Source organism: Cervus elaphus, chromosome 32 (assembly GCF_910594005.1).
Source record: "Cervus elaphus chromosome 32, mCerEla1.1, whole genome shotgun sequence".
NCBI lineage: Eukaryota > Metazoa > Chordata > Mammalia > Artiodactyla > Cervidae > Cervus > Cervus elaphus.
The window spans coordinates 24,838,631-24,853,022 of NC_057846.1; the positions used below are offsets into that span (position 1 = coordinate 24,838,631).

General features: G+C 37.4%; 1 long non-coding RNA gene across 4 annotated transcripts in view; it reads left to right on the forward strand.

The window, feature by feature from the left end:
- LOC122688014 overlaps positions 1-14,139 on the forward strand; it is a 29,271-nt gene extending 15,132 nt beyond the window's left edge. The window contains exons 11-13 of one of the 4 annotated variants that reach the window (XR_006339296.1): positions 1,238-1,432; positions 10,970-11,203; positions 13,500-14,139. This is a non-coding gene — a long non-coding RNA (uncharacterized LOC122688014). Of the gene's footprint in view, positions 1-32; positions 69-1,237; positions 1,433-1,642; positions 1,901-2,040; positions 2,118-10,969; positions 11,204-13,499 lie in introns of those variants that run through there. The other 3 variants (XR_006339298.1, XR_006339297.1, XR_006339299.1) reach the window with 3 other exon arrangements.
- Positions 14,140-14,392: the final 253 nt, after the last annotated feature.

The window sequence follows — 14,392 nt, forward strand, 5'->3', positions numbered from 1 at the left end:
TTAGTTGTGTCCGGCTCTTTTTGACCCCACAGACTGTAGCCCACCAGGCTCCTCTGTCCATGGGATTCTCTAGGTAAGAATACTCAAGTGGGCTGCCATTTCCTTCTCCTCTATTAGATGGGTTTCCCAACATTTTCTAAAGTTAACAGCTAGCAAAACTGATCTAGCTGAAAATTTATAAAGACTTTGGATATATTTACACTAATATTTTTTAAAATATTTTTATTTTGTAGACTATAATGCAAGGATTTTAAAATTTTTTATCTTCTGGACATTATACTTCAAATGTCCATATTTATCCACCTGGTGTGTGGAGATAACTAAGTCCTCATATTAACCTCTAGACTTCCTATAAGGGTGATTAACTGAGAGATTTAAACCAAAGTCCCTTTTCCACTCTTTTAAAAAATGAAGACTGCTTAACAGAACTATACTTAGTGTCTGTGAGAATTACTATCTAGTGCTTTTAAATACTGTGAATTTAAATGAATAATATATAATTTAGGTCAGAATTTTCTTTTTTACAAAGTTAAGTGTATTAAATACATTTCCCTCTAATCTTCAATTATTATTCATGCCAATTTTTTTTTTTTCTCATTCTTGAGTAAAATTAGCTCATTCCAAGTCTTTACTGGGTCCTCCTGATTTTATGGTAGTTGTCACTGGACTCTCAGCTGGGAATTAAAATACTTTATTCAAGTATCAAAAATTTTATAGCCTTTTTCTCTATCTTCTATAGACCTCCACTTCCCTTATTATCCCTCTATTAAGAAAGACATAATTAATTTCCTCTTAGAAACAATCAATGAGAAGTCATAACTTACCTTTCAAGTTCCAAGCTTCCCTGTTCTTGTCCACTTCCTTATGTTCCAACAAAAATTATGTAGTTGTGTGATATAATAGTTTGGGGAAAATGATAATCTTTTAAACTCTTTCATATAAATGCTATTTACAGATGTTCTTTACATTTTCTCTCTAAGTGCCCTTCCCAAGCAGATAATTCACAAATTGTGTTTATCTCCTCTTGCTACTCAAGTTGAAGAAAATTTTTCAGATAACTTGGAGTATGTTAAGCAACTTTGCAAGTCTTTTTAAACAATTTTTTTTAAGGGGGGAAAGTAACAAACTTAAAAGAAAAAAATTAGAGATGCTATGAGGCCATCATAGACATTATTAAGCAAATATTTGGAAAATAATCTTCAGACTGGTAAACACTAATGATGCTTTTTCTCCCCAGATCTATCTTCACTTGATTTGCTGGCCCTATCATTAGAATTTGCTGAGCCTCCCCCTGCCTTAGGACCTTTGAACTTGCTCTTTTTGTACCTGGAATGATCTTCTCTCAAGTTTGCACATGGCTCTCTGCATCTTGTTACTTGGTTCTCTTATGAAAATATCCTCAGAGGGTCCTTTCCTGACCACCCTAACACAGGTAACTGCATTCTTAGAAATTACTACTTATGGTTTCTTTACAAACTTCAGCTCCTAGAGCATTGTAAACAACTGCAAAACATCATTTGGTCCTAGTCCTTTATCTTAACATAGGATTTTTCTGCACTTTCTCCTATCTTTAACTACTGTGAATTTTTATGAATTTTTTCCTCTGACGATTAAAATCAGATCCTTTATGCTACTATCACAGGCACTGTTTGAGCTTTTGGAACTGAGATAAAAGTAAAGAAGAGAGCGGATACAGGCACTGTCAAATGGGCACATGTACTACGTACCAACATTGTCCTATGTGCCAGGAATGTAGCTGTGAACAAAACAGGTATTTTTAGGGGAAACATGAACTTAAGGACAACTTTCATATGACAGGATGTTGCAAATGAAATAAGGGCAAACATAAAGATATGCTTCTGAGGAGTCGTAACAGACAGCAGTAACCAGGGAAGTGAGAGATACGGGGGGTTTACAAAGTAGGTCCAGATGAGTTCTCAAGGGTAGCCTTATACTATGGTAGGTTTCTTTTGAAAATATGTGCAAAAATCCTGCTGCCACGGTCACAGCACTTGAACCTAACATCTAATATATTTACAGGGCTGTTCCCATCCCAATGCTGCCAGAGTGAGTTCTGGTCCCCTTTAGCATGGGAGTGATAAAAGGACGCCATAAGGTATGCAGAGATTTGTAGATTTCTCAGATTTTCTCTCCAGAGCAATGCAATTTCCTAAACACTGCAGCGAGTCATGTTCCAGCAAGACTTCAGTATTGCTCAGATGACAGATTTGTGTTCCATTCTCAAGTGAGATGCTGAGTGTGATGTGGTTAGGCTGAAAGGGATTAATGCAAAATAGGATATGGGCTGATTATAGAGCTGAGAGAAATCTGAGTTGGAATGTAGTTGGTGATTGTTGTGCAAATTTCTATTAGATGGTTGAAGCAAAAACGATGGCAAGGGAGCCAGACTTGCCCCTTGGTATTAGAGTGATCCCTGGGAATTTGTCTTCAAGTGGAGGATGGTTTTTAATTCTAATTTTACCTGTGTGAGAGTGGTCAGGACATGTTATTCTGCTCTTGACCAGGTGATGATATTTATAAGCCATGTCTACACATGATCCAGTCTCTCAAAATCATGTTAAAAGGAAACACTAATCTCACTCCAGAAGCTCTGCGGCATCGTTTTTGCTTTTCACCTTCTTAACAAGTCCAGCCAGGCCATTTCACTCTGTCCATGACACAGGAGGTTTTACCACAAATGCTTTCAAACAGAATCTCCTCTTTCAATATTACACATTCATGAAAACCACACATCACAAAAGTAAAAATGTCCTGTTCCTTCATGCCACTTTGCTCCTGTGTTTCACTTGTTCCCTCCTACCTCATAAGCCTCACTCAACACGCTCTCAGGCACTGTGTCCGCCACACCTCACTCACCAGACCCTCTGCCCTGGGACACTTCCCCATTCTCTTGCTCTTGGTACAGCTACTGGGAAGATGTAGTCTCATAGGCAGCCTGCTGTTTGGATTGGAGCTACAGAGAAGAAGTCAAGAGATGGCCTTTCAAACAAGAATCTTTGGAATTCAGGAGAGAAAGGCTGTGAATACTGGCATAGTGATCATTATTTTCTCTATTGCATTGTTATTACGGCAGTAACATTGTGCAGACAGCTTTGGGAACTGGAGGATGAAGCCAGAAGAGGGGGGAATAGAGTGTTCTTGGTCTACGTGGAAAGCGTGTGCTGTTGTAAAATGCTCCAGTGAGTGACAGAGTAGCCTAGTTGATTTGTTCGTTGGTTATACAGCACCACATGTTTTATTCAGGAGTTCACTTAAAATATTTAGTCTTCATCTTTTTTTGCTTAAAGGGTTTTTAAAACATTTATTTATTTATGGCTGCACCGAGTCTTTGATGCTGGACCTGGGCCTTCTCTAGTTGCGGCAAGCGGGGCTACTCTTCGTGGTGGTGCCTGGCTTCACACTGCGGGGCTTCTCGTTGCAGAGCACCGGCTTGAGGTGCACAGGTTTCGGTAGCTGCAGCCCACGGGCTTTAGTAGTGGTGATGCACAGGCTTCGTTGCTCTGCGGCATGAGGGATCTTCCTGGACCAGGAATCAAACCTGTGTCCCCTGCATTGGCAGGCAGAGTCTCATCCACTGGACCACCAGGGAAGCCCTGGTCTTTATCTTATAAGGAGAGATAACAACATGAGCATGAAATTTCATTTGAAAAAGGACTGAAGGGAACATCCTAAAACTAGGTGGGTTAAGATATTCTGTGGTTAAAAAGCCATAACTCAAGAGTATTTCTGAAGGTCTGGTATGAAGAAGATCCTCTTTCAAATGACATTTATATTCACAGGAAGAATCTCATGGTCTGGGGATAGAAATTGATCAATGATGAAATCTGAGGATAAAGATGATCAGAGACAGAGAGATGCAGAGATAGAGAAAAGAACTAAGCATGGGAAAAAATGGCTTCTAGATTCCTAATTCTGTCCCGATAGCAACATATAATTTGGCCATTAAAAAATAATAATAAAAAAAAGCTCAGAAAAAGCAGTGTGGACAAATGCAATTTTATAGAACATAATTTCGCTGAAAGCAATTTAGTTAAAAGCAAGTTGGTCAGCAGGTCATTTTGGCTGAAATGATGATGGGCTTTAAATGAGAATTCCTAGACACTGCTTTCATTTTTTTTTTTTTTTATTATTATTAGTTATATTTGGTGCACCTTGGGACATTTTGCAGACCTTCAAACATCATTACATGTTCTTTTCCATTTATAGGTATTTTTCTACTTTTTTGTCTTTTAATATTTAATATCATTTCAGTCATGTTCTTTCATATTTAACCAATCAATTCACCTTAGTCTCAATCTTTTTGTTTTCATATTTCAAATTCATAATAAAATTATTTCTGTACACTCTGTTTAAGCTAGGAAGATGTTGGAATAAGGTAAATATCATTTGGTAAATTGCCTGAATAAATTATTGTAGGTTACAAAATAATGGTATGATCCCAATTTTGCTAACAACTGAGATACAAATATTTAAATAATATGTAATAAACATATTTTGTATTTAGAAAGCAATTTGTACAGATAATTAAAAGGTTAAAAGATAGTTTGGATAGGTAACATTATATGGCATTGTGCTCCCTTTTATATTTTTCTATTTTTAAATGCTTAAAAACATTTATTTTTGAAATAGAAAAATTATATTTTTCTACTTTAAAATAAAACATACATTTCTCTTTAAATATGGAAAAATAGGAAAAGAAGACAATAATGAAACATTAATTTAAAAAGAACTGAAATTTGAAGGATAGAATTTTTCTACTTTGAAAATAACAATTTAAAGACAGTTATGCCTATTCTGTTTATCTGAGTCTGTTTTCCTTTTTGTACAAGGGGAAAAAAAATTAAGCAGTTTTTTTTTTTTTTTTTTTTAAAGTAAGCCACTTTTGTTTGCTATTTGAGTTAATCTAATGTCAGTAAAGAATCTGCCTGCCAGTACAGGAGACAGGAGTTCAAACCCTGGTTTGGGAAGATCCCCTGGAGGAGGAAATGGCAACCCACTCCAGTATTTTTGCTTGGAATATCCCATGGACAGAGGAGCCTGGTGGGCTACAGTCCATGGGGTCGCAAAAGATTCAGAGATGGCTGAGTGACTGAACAACAACAATGTTTCTCCATGAAAGCTGAAAGAGAGTGGGCATTATCTAAGAATGGATTAGAAATATAGGTAAAAATTAATGAAATAAGCAGATAATGCCTAATAATTGCTATTGCAAAATTAGAGAAAGATTTTGCTTAGAAAACTAACATACAGGAAAAATTCAAACTTCTAGCGACATGAAACAAAATAGCCTAAATAAATTATGGTAAGGTAAAAAACAATGCTATATAAATTCTACTGACGAAACATCAATATCTACATATGCTATAATAGACACTGCATTTTAGAAAATGATCTGTACAATATTACAAAGGTCAATAGGTGGTTACACAATATTTAACAAAATATATAACAGAGTTCTTATATGTATTAATTTTTGCACAAATTGTTGAGTTAAATAGCTTATTTTCAGCTAATCTGAATTCAGCCAAATTTAAGCAGTTTTTTCCTACCAGCCACATTATTGATTGTATCACACATTAGACAGTCCTGGGATACTAGAAATCATAGCTAAAGTTTTAATCTAGAAAACAAATCTTCTACAATCTGATAGAGCTAATTGAACTGGGAAAAGACAGAGTACATGGGCATGAGAATTGACTAGAGGGACATATTGAGAAACACATAACTGAATTTAAAGGAATCTTCTGGATGCGTTCTGTAGATTGAAGGACGGCATATGTAATTTCTAGGCCTTTCTTTCCCTTAGGGAAAATATAATGTCCAAGTATCTTTAGTACATACTTGCTCGCTTTTGTTATGAGAGGCATCTATAAGGATATTCACACCAGGATGATCTAAAACATATTCAAAGATTGATGTAAATATTATAAATTTTCATCAGTAAGTGAATGGTTAGATAATATCCTAAACTATACATAAAAAACTACTCTGTGGCAGCTGAAAAAGCAATGTTTCCATACTTATATTTTCCAAATAAAACATGGAAACATTTTAAGGCCTATTATTATGAGAAAATAATTTTGCATAAATATTTATGATTCCATTTATATTGAAACAAAATTATTCTAAATTATGTAACATTTTATCCATTTATGAATGAATCTGTTGTTGTTCAGTCGCTGAGTCCTGTCCAACTCTTTGCAACCCCATGGACAGCAGCACTCCAGGCTCCTCTGTCCTCCACTATCTCCTGGAGTTTGCTCAGATTCAGATCCATTGAGTTGGTGATGCTATCTAACCATCTCATCCTCTGCCACCCCTTTCTCTTGCCTTCAATCTTTCCCAGCATCACGGTCATTTCCAGTGAGTTGGCTCTTTGCATCAGGTGGCCAAAGTATTGGAGCTTCAACAACAGTCCTTCCAATGAATCCATCTATGTAAATGCATAGAAAAACATTCTAAAGTTACAAAGTACACTGCTTTTATTCCTTCTGGGGAGGGAAATGAGATTGGTAGCAACAGTGGAGGGTTTGCAATTTTACCAAATATATTTCAGTATTGTTTGCATTGATTCTAAATATATTTTTGTATTGCTAGCAGATGTAGCAAGTATAGAAGACTTGAGTAGCTCAAATAAATGAACTAAATGGAAGAGCATTAAATCTTTTAAATCTTTTAAATACTTAACATTTACTTGAGTCTTCAAAGTCCTCTTCTGAAAGATATAACCTCCCTACTACCCTACAACACACAGCACAAGGAGGAAAAGGAGAAAATAACATTTATGGAAAAATCTACAGCATGCTCAGAAATTTCTTATGCTTGCAAAGTGTTTGTTTTCTTGCTACTAGAAATTATGTCCCTAAAACTATATAGGTTAAGGATCCTGGCTGCCACAGCAGGAGCTGTAAGAGACGTAGGTTCAATCCCTGAGTTGGAAAGATTCTCTGGAGGGAGGGTATGGCAACGCACTCCAGTATTAATGCCTGGAGAATCCCATAGACAGAGGAGCCTGGCGGGCTAGGTCCATAGTGTTGCAAAGAGTCGGGAAGATCCCCTGGAAAAGGGAATGGTTACTCACTCCAGTATTCTTGCCTGGAGAATTCCATGGACAGAGGAGCCTGGTGGGCTACAGTTCATGGGGTCACAGAGTTGGACACAACTGAGCAACTAACACTTTTCAGGTTAAATATTACCATAGTATTTCCATGTTTTAGACATGAATTGAAAAATGTTAGAATTTTCATTGAGTCAGAGAAAAAATTCTCATAAGCATTTCAATTGTATGACTTTTCTCTAGAAAGTGTTGAGTGATGACCATCGCTAATGAATTAGGGTGTAATGGTTAGCTAGTTGGAATTTTCTTTTAATGATGAATACATTTAAGTATCTCAGGTTGATGAATTCTTGTCTACATATGCAAGATGGATTAGGCAATTATCCAATAAATCAGGGTGATAAACCTATTACAGAGTAAAGATGGGGGTGAGCATTATTTCTATTTCTGAGATTGATGGCTTATATTAGTAAAATTTACTATCTTTTTTATTTTTCCTGGCACAGGATAACCAAACAAATACTTTTCTTAATGGGTCAGAGTCTTGCCTATAGGAAGCCCTCAATGAATATTTGTTGCAAAAAATTGAACTTGACATAGAGATGTTTTCAAAACATGCTGTGTTCACCTAAAATGCTATCATTTTGTCTATTTTATAACATTTGTTCCATGTACTACTATATTTAATTTACTCTTTAAAAGGTAAAAAATTTTTAATGAATCAGTCAACAATTTTTGAACCAAAAGATAGCAGAGAGTAACAAATCTATGGAGGAGGTTCTTGAATGGTTTGATTCAAAGTTGAACAATGAATGGACAACTTTAAAAAAAAAAAAAAAATCCCTAGGCATCTTCTACACAAGCTCCTCAGAGACTCTGCAGTTGAGGCTGCCTGAGTGGCTTTCGCATTGTTCACATTTTCCTCTATATCAGGGTTATACAGGTAATCACATGCATCTCAGATCTAAAGGGGATATTCTTTTCTCCCAGCCTTTTCCAGGGTGCACCCCTATACCATCCTTACCTTAAAGGGAAGAGAAACCCAAAGTCTTCCCCAAATCAATGGGATTCATGAGAGATTTAACAGGGTTGCTGAATAGAAGATTCAAGGTATTAAAGTCAATTTTATTTTTATATAGTAGCAAATTAATGCTTAGGATTTGCTAAATAAAAGATAGCACAAACAAATACAGCAAAAATTTGTCATAAGAGTAAAATTAAAAGCAATGTATGAGCCTCATACGAAGAATAGAATGATATTAGCTGAAAGAAATCAAAGAAGACTAAAATAAATGAAAAATTAGACCATGTATATTGATAGGGAGAGCTCAGTATCATAAACTTGTTAGTTTTCCAGATTGATCCAGAGATTCTTGGTACTGCCAGTAAAATTTTCAAAATGGTTCTTTGGAACCAATATGACTTAACTGTAAGATTAAAATCGAGCAAGAAAACAAGCAACTGGACACAATACCAGCCACACATTAAAACTGTAGCTAATAAAACTTAGTGTAAAGAACATATAAAACTGAATATATAAGCAAACAACCCAATAGAAAAATATGTAAAAGTGTGAACAGGCAGTTCAGGATAGAGGACTCATTAATGGCTAATAGGATACAAAAAAAATGTTCCTTAGGAATCTGCTGAATAATGATAAAATCACAATTAGTTGCCATTTGACACCCAACCTTCTGGAATAATTTTTAAATCTAAGATTATAGGTGTTCAGAAGATTAGGTTCTCATTAATCTTGTTAATCTCATTAATCAGTAGTTCTTTGGGAAAATTTTTGACCGTACCTAGTTAAAGTATATATTTATATTACCTAAAAACAGCAATTCCACTCTTTGGAATATACTTTAAAGAGACTTCTTGCTACATGTACCAGAAAGTGAAAGTGAAGTTGCTCAGTCGTGTCCGACTCTTTGGGGCCCCGTGGACTGTAGCCTATCAGGCTCCTCCGTCCATGGGACTCTCCAGGCAAGAATACTGGAGTGGGTTACCATTTCCTTCTCCAGGGGATCTTCCCAACCCAGAGATTGAACCCGGCTCTCCCGCATTGGAGGCAGATGCTTTAACCTCTGAGCCACCAGGGAAGCCCATATGTACCAGAAGGTACGTACAATGATGGTCATGGCTGCGTTTGCACAAAAGCAATAACCTGGAAGCAACTCTTTGTCATCTAAGAACAGAATAAACAAATTAGATTCACAGATTTATGCATGCATCTCAAAAGGTTAATATTGAGCAATAAAAGAAAATCACACCAACTTACACATATATTGTGTGATTCCATCATTATAAAAGAGGAGTTAGGACAAACCAAATAGCATACTGTTTAGTATTGTTAATGTTTTTACGTAACTGTAAAAATCCAACAGAATAACAAGGCTATTGATAATGTACAATGGTAGCTAAGTAGATATTTGTCTTACCACTCTTTAAATATCATATATATTTTGGACATATATTTAAAAACAATATGAAATAATGTTAAAAAAAATTAATAAATTTTTGTTCAATAAAAGAACATGAATTCTTTTATTGGCAAGTTTACATTGAGAGAGTTGAGACCTTTCCTCCTGTCTGTATTTAATGTTTAATGTTAAATATAGACTCACGAGGGCTTCCCTGGTGGCTCAGATGGTAAAGAATCTGCCTGCAATGTGGGAGACATGGGTTTAATCCCTGGGTGGGAAGATCCCCTAGAGAAGGGAATGGCTACCCGCTCCAGTATTCTAGCCTGGGAAATTCTATGGACAGAGGAGCCTGGTGGGCCATAGTCCATGGGGTCACAAAGAGCTGAACACAACTGAGTGACTAACATACAAACACACACACACAGATTCATGCAGTTTTGGTTAAATTAGTTAAATATTGTTTGGTTAAATTACTTAAATATTGTGTTTTCAAGCTTCCTTGCTTGCTTGTTGTTAGAGAAAAACTCAACAAATTTCTATTTTTATGTCATTTCAATGCTGCATATTAGCATATTCCGAAAAACGGTGAGTTACAGTTGGACTTACACTTGGTTTTCCTGTTTTAAAAAATACTTTCTTATTTAAAAGAAAGCATACCGTAGTGTAATAAAGTCATTTCGGGCAGATGAGAGGTGCACGGTGGGTTAGTGGCTGGACTTCCTGGGAATGAGCAGATCTAGCGTATGTTAGGTAAAGATGTTGTTCTTCACAGAGGAAGCTTGTGAGCTGTGTGGCTTCCCTGTTACTCCTTGAAACAGTGAGGAAGACCCGCTCTGGGTGGCCTGGGGTGGTGGAGGGGTAGGGCAGAGAGCAGACCATCAGCCAGAGGGACACTGTTCAGTATAAACTGAGCCACTGACTCCAGGCACCAGTCTGGATGGGCCATTATCCCACCTCATGTTACAATTTATCCAGCCCAAAGAGGGAGGGTTCCTTGGTGGCTTAGACGGTAAAGCAACTGCCTGTAATGAGGGAGACCTGGGTTCAATCCCTGAGTCGGGAAGATCCCCTGGAGAAGGAAATGGCACCCCACTCCAGTATTCTTGCCTGGAAAATTCCATGGATGGAGGAGCCTGGTAGGCTACAGTTCACGGGGCCACAAAGAGTCAGACACGACTGAGCAACTTCACTGGTTCAAAGAGGGAGGACAAAGCATAGTAACTAAAGAATAGACACTGAGATCTTTGAGGCTCAATCCTTCTTAATGTGGAGAATCAGTGGTTGGGTAAAGCCACCCTGAGAAGCCTGGGTCATCGGACATCAGCAAGCTTGTTTTTAAGTCATTATTATTATTTTTTTCACTGTGACTCATCTGCCTGGAAATCACTGCTTGGCAAAACAGCAAGTCACATATTGAGCTACAAGTAAAATATGCTAATCTTTTTTTTTTTTAAACTATTTTATAAAGAATTTCACAGCAGAAGAAACTACTATCACTGATTTGGAGGAAGAATGATAGAGAAAACATGTATGTTGTGGATTGACTAATCTTGACAGCTCTTTTAAAATCAAGAAGAAAGCATTATTGCTGAGACAGCTTCAAGGAGGTCTTTAGCATGTAAAGAAAGCATGCGAGAATTAACAGCAGTTGGGCTAAGACTTGGGAGAACCAAGGAATTATGAGAATAAAAAAGAAAAACAGGTAAGAAGTCTCTCCTATTTCATCTGAGAAGCTCGGAATGAAATACCTTCTCTTAGATAATGGGAGAGAGCAGTTTGATGCCGGCAGAAAAGGGTACTAAGTGCTCATTACTTTTAACTATGCAATTTAAATACTCATGTGCATCAATGGAAGGAAGATTTAAATAGCAAGCTTCATTGCTATTTGCTCCTAAAAGAGACTGATCCCAACAGATTACTGCTTTTCATTTAAGTCACCATGGGGATGAACAGCAGTTTTGCAGTTTGAGAAGAGGGGCATGTGGGAAAACTGAAATGTGAGCAAAACAACAGTTGGGCTTTCTTTTCTTGTTCATTGGTGCTCTGGGAATCCTCTGCAGCTTTGTCTCTTCGTGATTGCTTAATAAATAAAAATACAGTACATACCCTACACATTTGGGGGGCGATTCACAGAATGGCACTGATCCCTGTCTAGCTTAGTCCAGGGAGCACATCTTCTGAGCATCTGGAACCACACTGGCAATTTCCCCAAAGGCCATGGGCTTGAGTTGTTTTGCTAGTCATTTACACAGACCAGCTGAAATTATGTAGCCATCTGTATTCTTACGCACTGAGATTGAGTAAAATGAATTTGAAAAGCATTGATCTTGAAAGCATTAATCCCTGATATCCCCTTCACACTGATTTTTATCCTTTCAACCATGCAGCCTGGGACACACTCAACACTGCTCATCCAGGAAGCCCATCCATTCTCATTTGCTTTGCTGCCCACCACTCCGCCTTCTCAGAACGGACCCTGCAAACTACCATGGACACTCTAACATTGCTGGGCAAGCAGGCTTCAGAGTGAGGCTGCCTGGGTTAAAATCTCCACTTTGTTATCTGCTGGTAATGGTAGGCAAGGAACTTTGTGTCTTGGTGCCTAATTCCTCGCCTTGACAATTTCTAAGGAAAAGAATATATTCTTTTTTTTTAAAAAATTATTTATTCGGCCATCCCAGGTGTTAGTTGCAGCATGTGGGATCTAGTTTTCAAACCAGGGATTGAGCCCTGGCTCCCTGTATTGGGAGCATAGAATCTTAGCCACTGGACCATCATCAGGAAAGCCCCAAGAATACATTCTCATAAGATCACCATGAGGAAGAAATGAACTCAGCAGGTTGCTTTGCATGTAGCAAGTACTCAGTAAGTGGTGGGTATAATTAGCAACATAGTTATTTTATTCCATCCTAGATGGAATCACTTAAGTCTGGCAGGTAGGACTCCCTGGATCAGGATGAGTGTCAGCTATTAGTGACGAAAGAAACTAGAACTTGGAGGCCAAAGTGTTTCCTGGAGATGGGAGGTAATCTCCAGGTGAGGTGCAGAATATGGAAACTCTTTAGATGGCATTCACAATATCACGATCATGACAATGTCATATGAATGCCAGGTGATATTTAACTGAAACTACAGTGGGAGAAAAACTGACAAAGGAAATTAAAAACAGATGACTCAAAAGCATGCATTACCTCAAAGGGCAATTTTAGGTAAAAGATACATTGATGTTTTAGGAACCTGGAGGTTCTGGTAGCAAAGGGTAGAAGGCAGCATGTCACAGGGTGAAAGGATTTCTGCCTTTGGCAGAAAGGCAGTAAGTATTCTATGAAGAAAAACAGTTGAGTCAATAAGTTATTTGAGGTCATGAGGAAAAATCACTCAAGTAAAATATATTTTGCAAACAATATTTATAAGAGTTCTAAAGGTGTCAGTTCATTTCTGGACATCAGGTATTGAAATGGCTGAGACAAGACAACTGGATTTTTTTTGATGATGCTTTGAGACAGATGGTTTATTTGATTGCTGGAAATTAAATTTGTTAATAGGAGATTTGCCTGGCTTGAAACATACATGCTATTCTCTACATAATTTTTAAAAAGATTTTAGTTGAGTTTTACTTACTAATAGGGATGTTAAATGAAAATGTTCAACAGTTATGTAGGAAGAGTTTTCTCTTCAATGCTGTTGCCTATCATTGTCATCATTATCCCTCCAGAATATTTATCTTTGTGCAAATTACAGTTGTGAGACAGGAGAGGGACCCCAGGAGAAGCTGGTCTTCCCTTCCACTTTGGTGATCTAGTTCCCAGTATTTCCCCTGCCCGTTGGCTCTAATGCATCCAGATAGAAAATTATTTGATAGAATTAGGCTTTGCCCTTCTAAAAATTTAGAAACTTCTTTAAAAATGCAATTTACTAGGTGGGCAGCAGAAGTTGGCCAAACTAAGAACAGAAAGTGTAGTGAGTATTGATTTAAAAGAACACTTCCCTTTGGACAGGTAGAGCTACGGAAGCATTGAGGATGAGAAGCCAGCTCCAAAGGAAGAGAAAATAAAGAGCCATGGTGTTTTGAGCATGCATCCTGAGTGAAGACAGACATGTATATATTCAATTTCTGACTTTGACATTTTCCAGTTGGGTAAATGGCTGTGGGGGAGTTCATTGAACAAACTAAACTTCCTAGTTTTCCATGTGAAAAATGAGGATTTCAGTTTTTGTTGTGAGCATCCTGAAATAAATACTTAGCAATCATCATTATTAAATAACTCACTGAGTTACTTATAACATGGCTTACTTTGTAAGAAGTACTGTAGACAGCAATAGGCTGACAGTATGTATGGCATGGATATAAATACTTTGATAATGTGAAGACAGTGGAAAGGAAATTCAAATTCACAGCAGTAGTCAAGTAACAGAAGACCCCTGGAAGATGCATGTGCAGCCTTCATCCAGACCTGCAGTTTTCTTGGCCCACTTGCTGCTGCGCAGGGGTCTTGACTGGCTACATCCTGGCCCTGGTTAATGTGTGCTCCGCTTCCCTGGGCTATGTTGTCACTTCTCAAGCTCTAGAGGACAAATGTGCTCACATTAGTATCTGACTAGTTTTACATTTCTCCTAGAAACTGTTCTGAATTTTCAATTTGGTGTCAACAATTAAAAATCAATTGGGCTTTCTTTCTCTTCATGCATTTGTTTCTGGTAAGGCCATGAGTAGGCACATCTTAAGGCTTTTTAAATGAGAAAGCAAAGAAAAATTATAGAAAGAGATTAAAAGTCCACTTTAATTTTCTTCTGATCTTCTTGTCTTTCGCTAGTCCTCTTCCTGCTCTTCTCCTCCCCTCTGCAGTTAACAAATCCCTTATCAATTTACTTTTCAGTATCTTGAATGTTT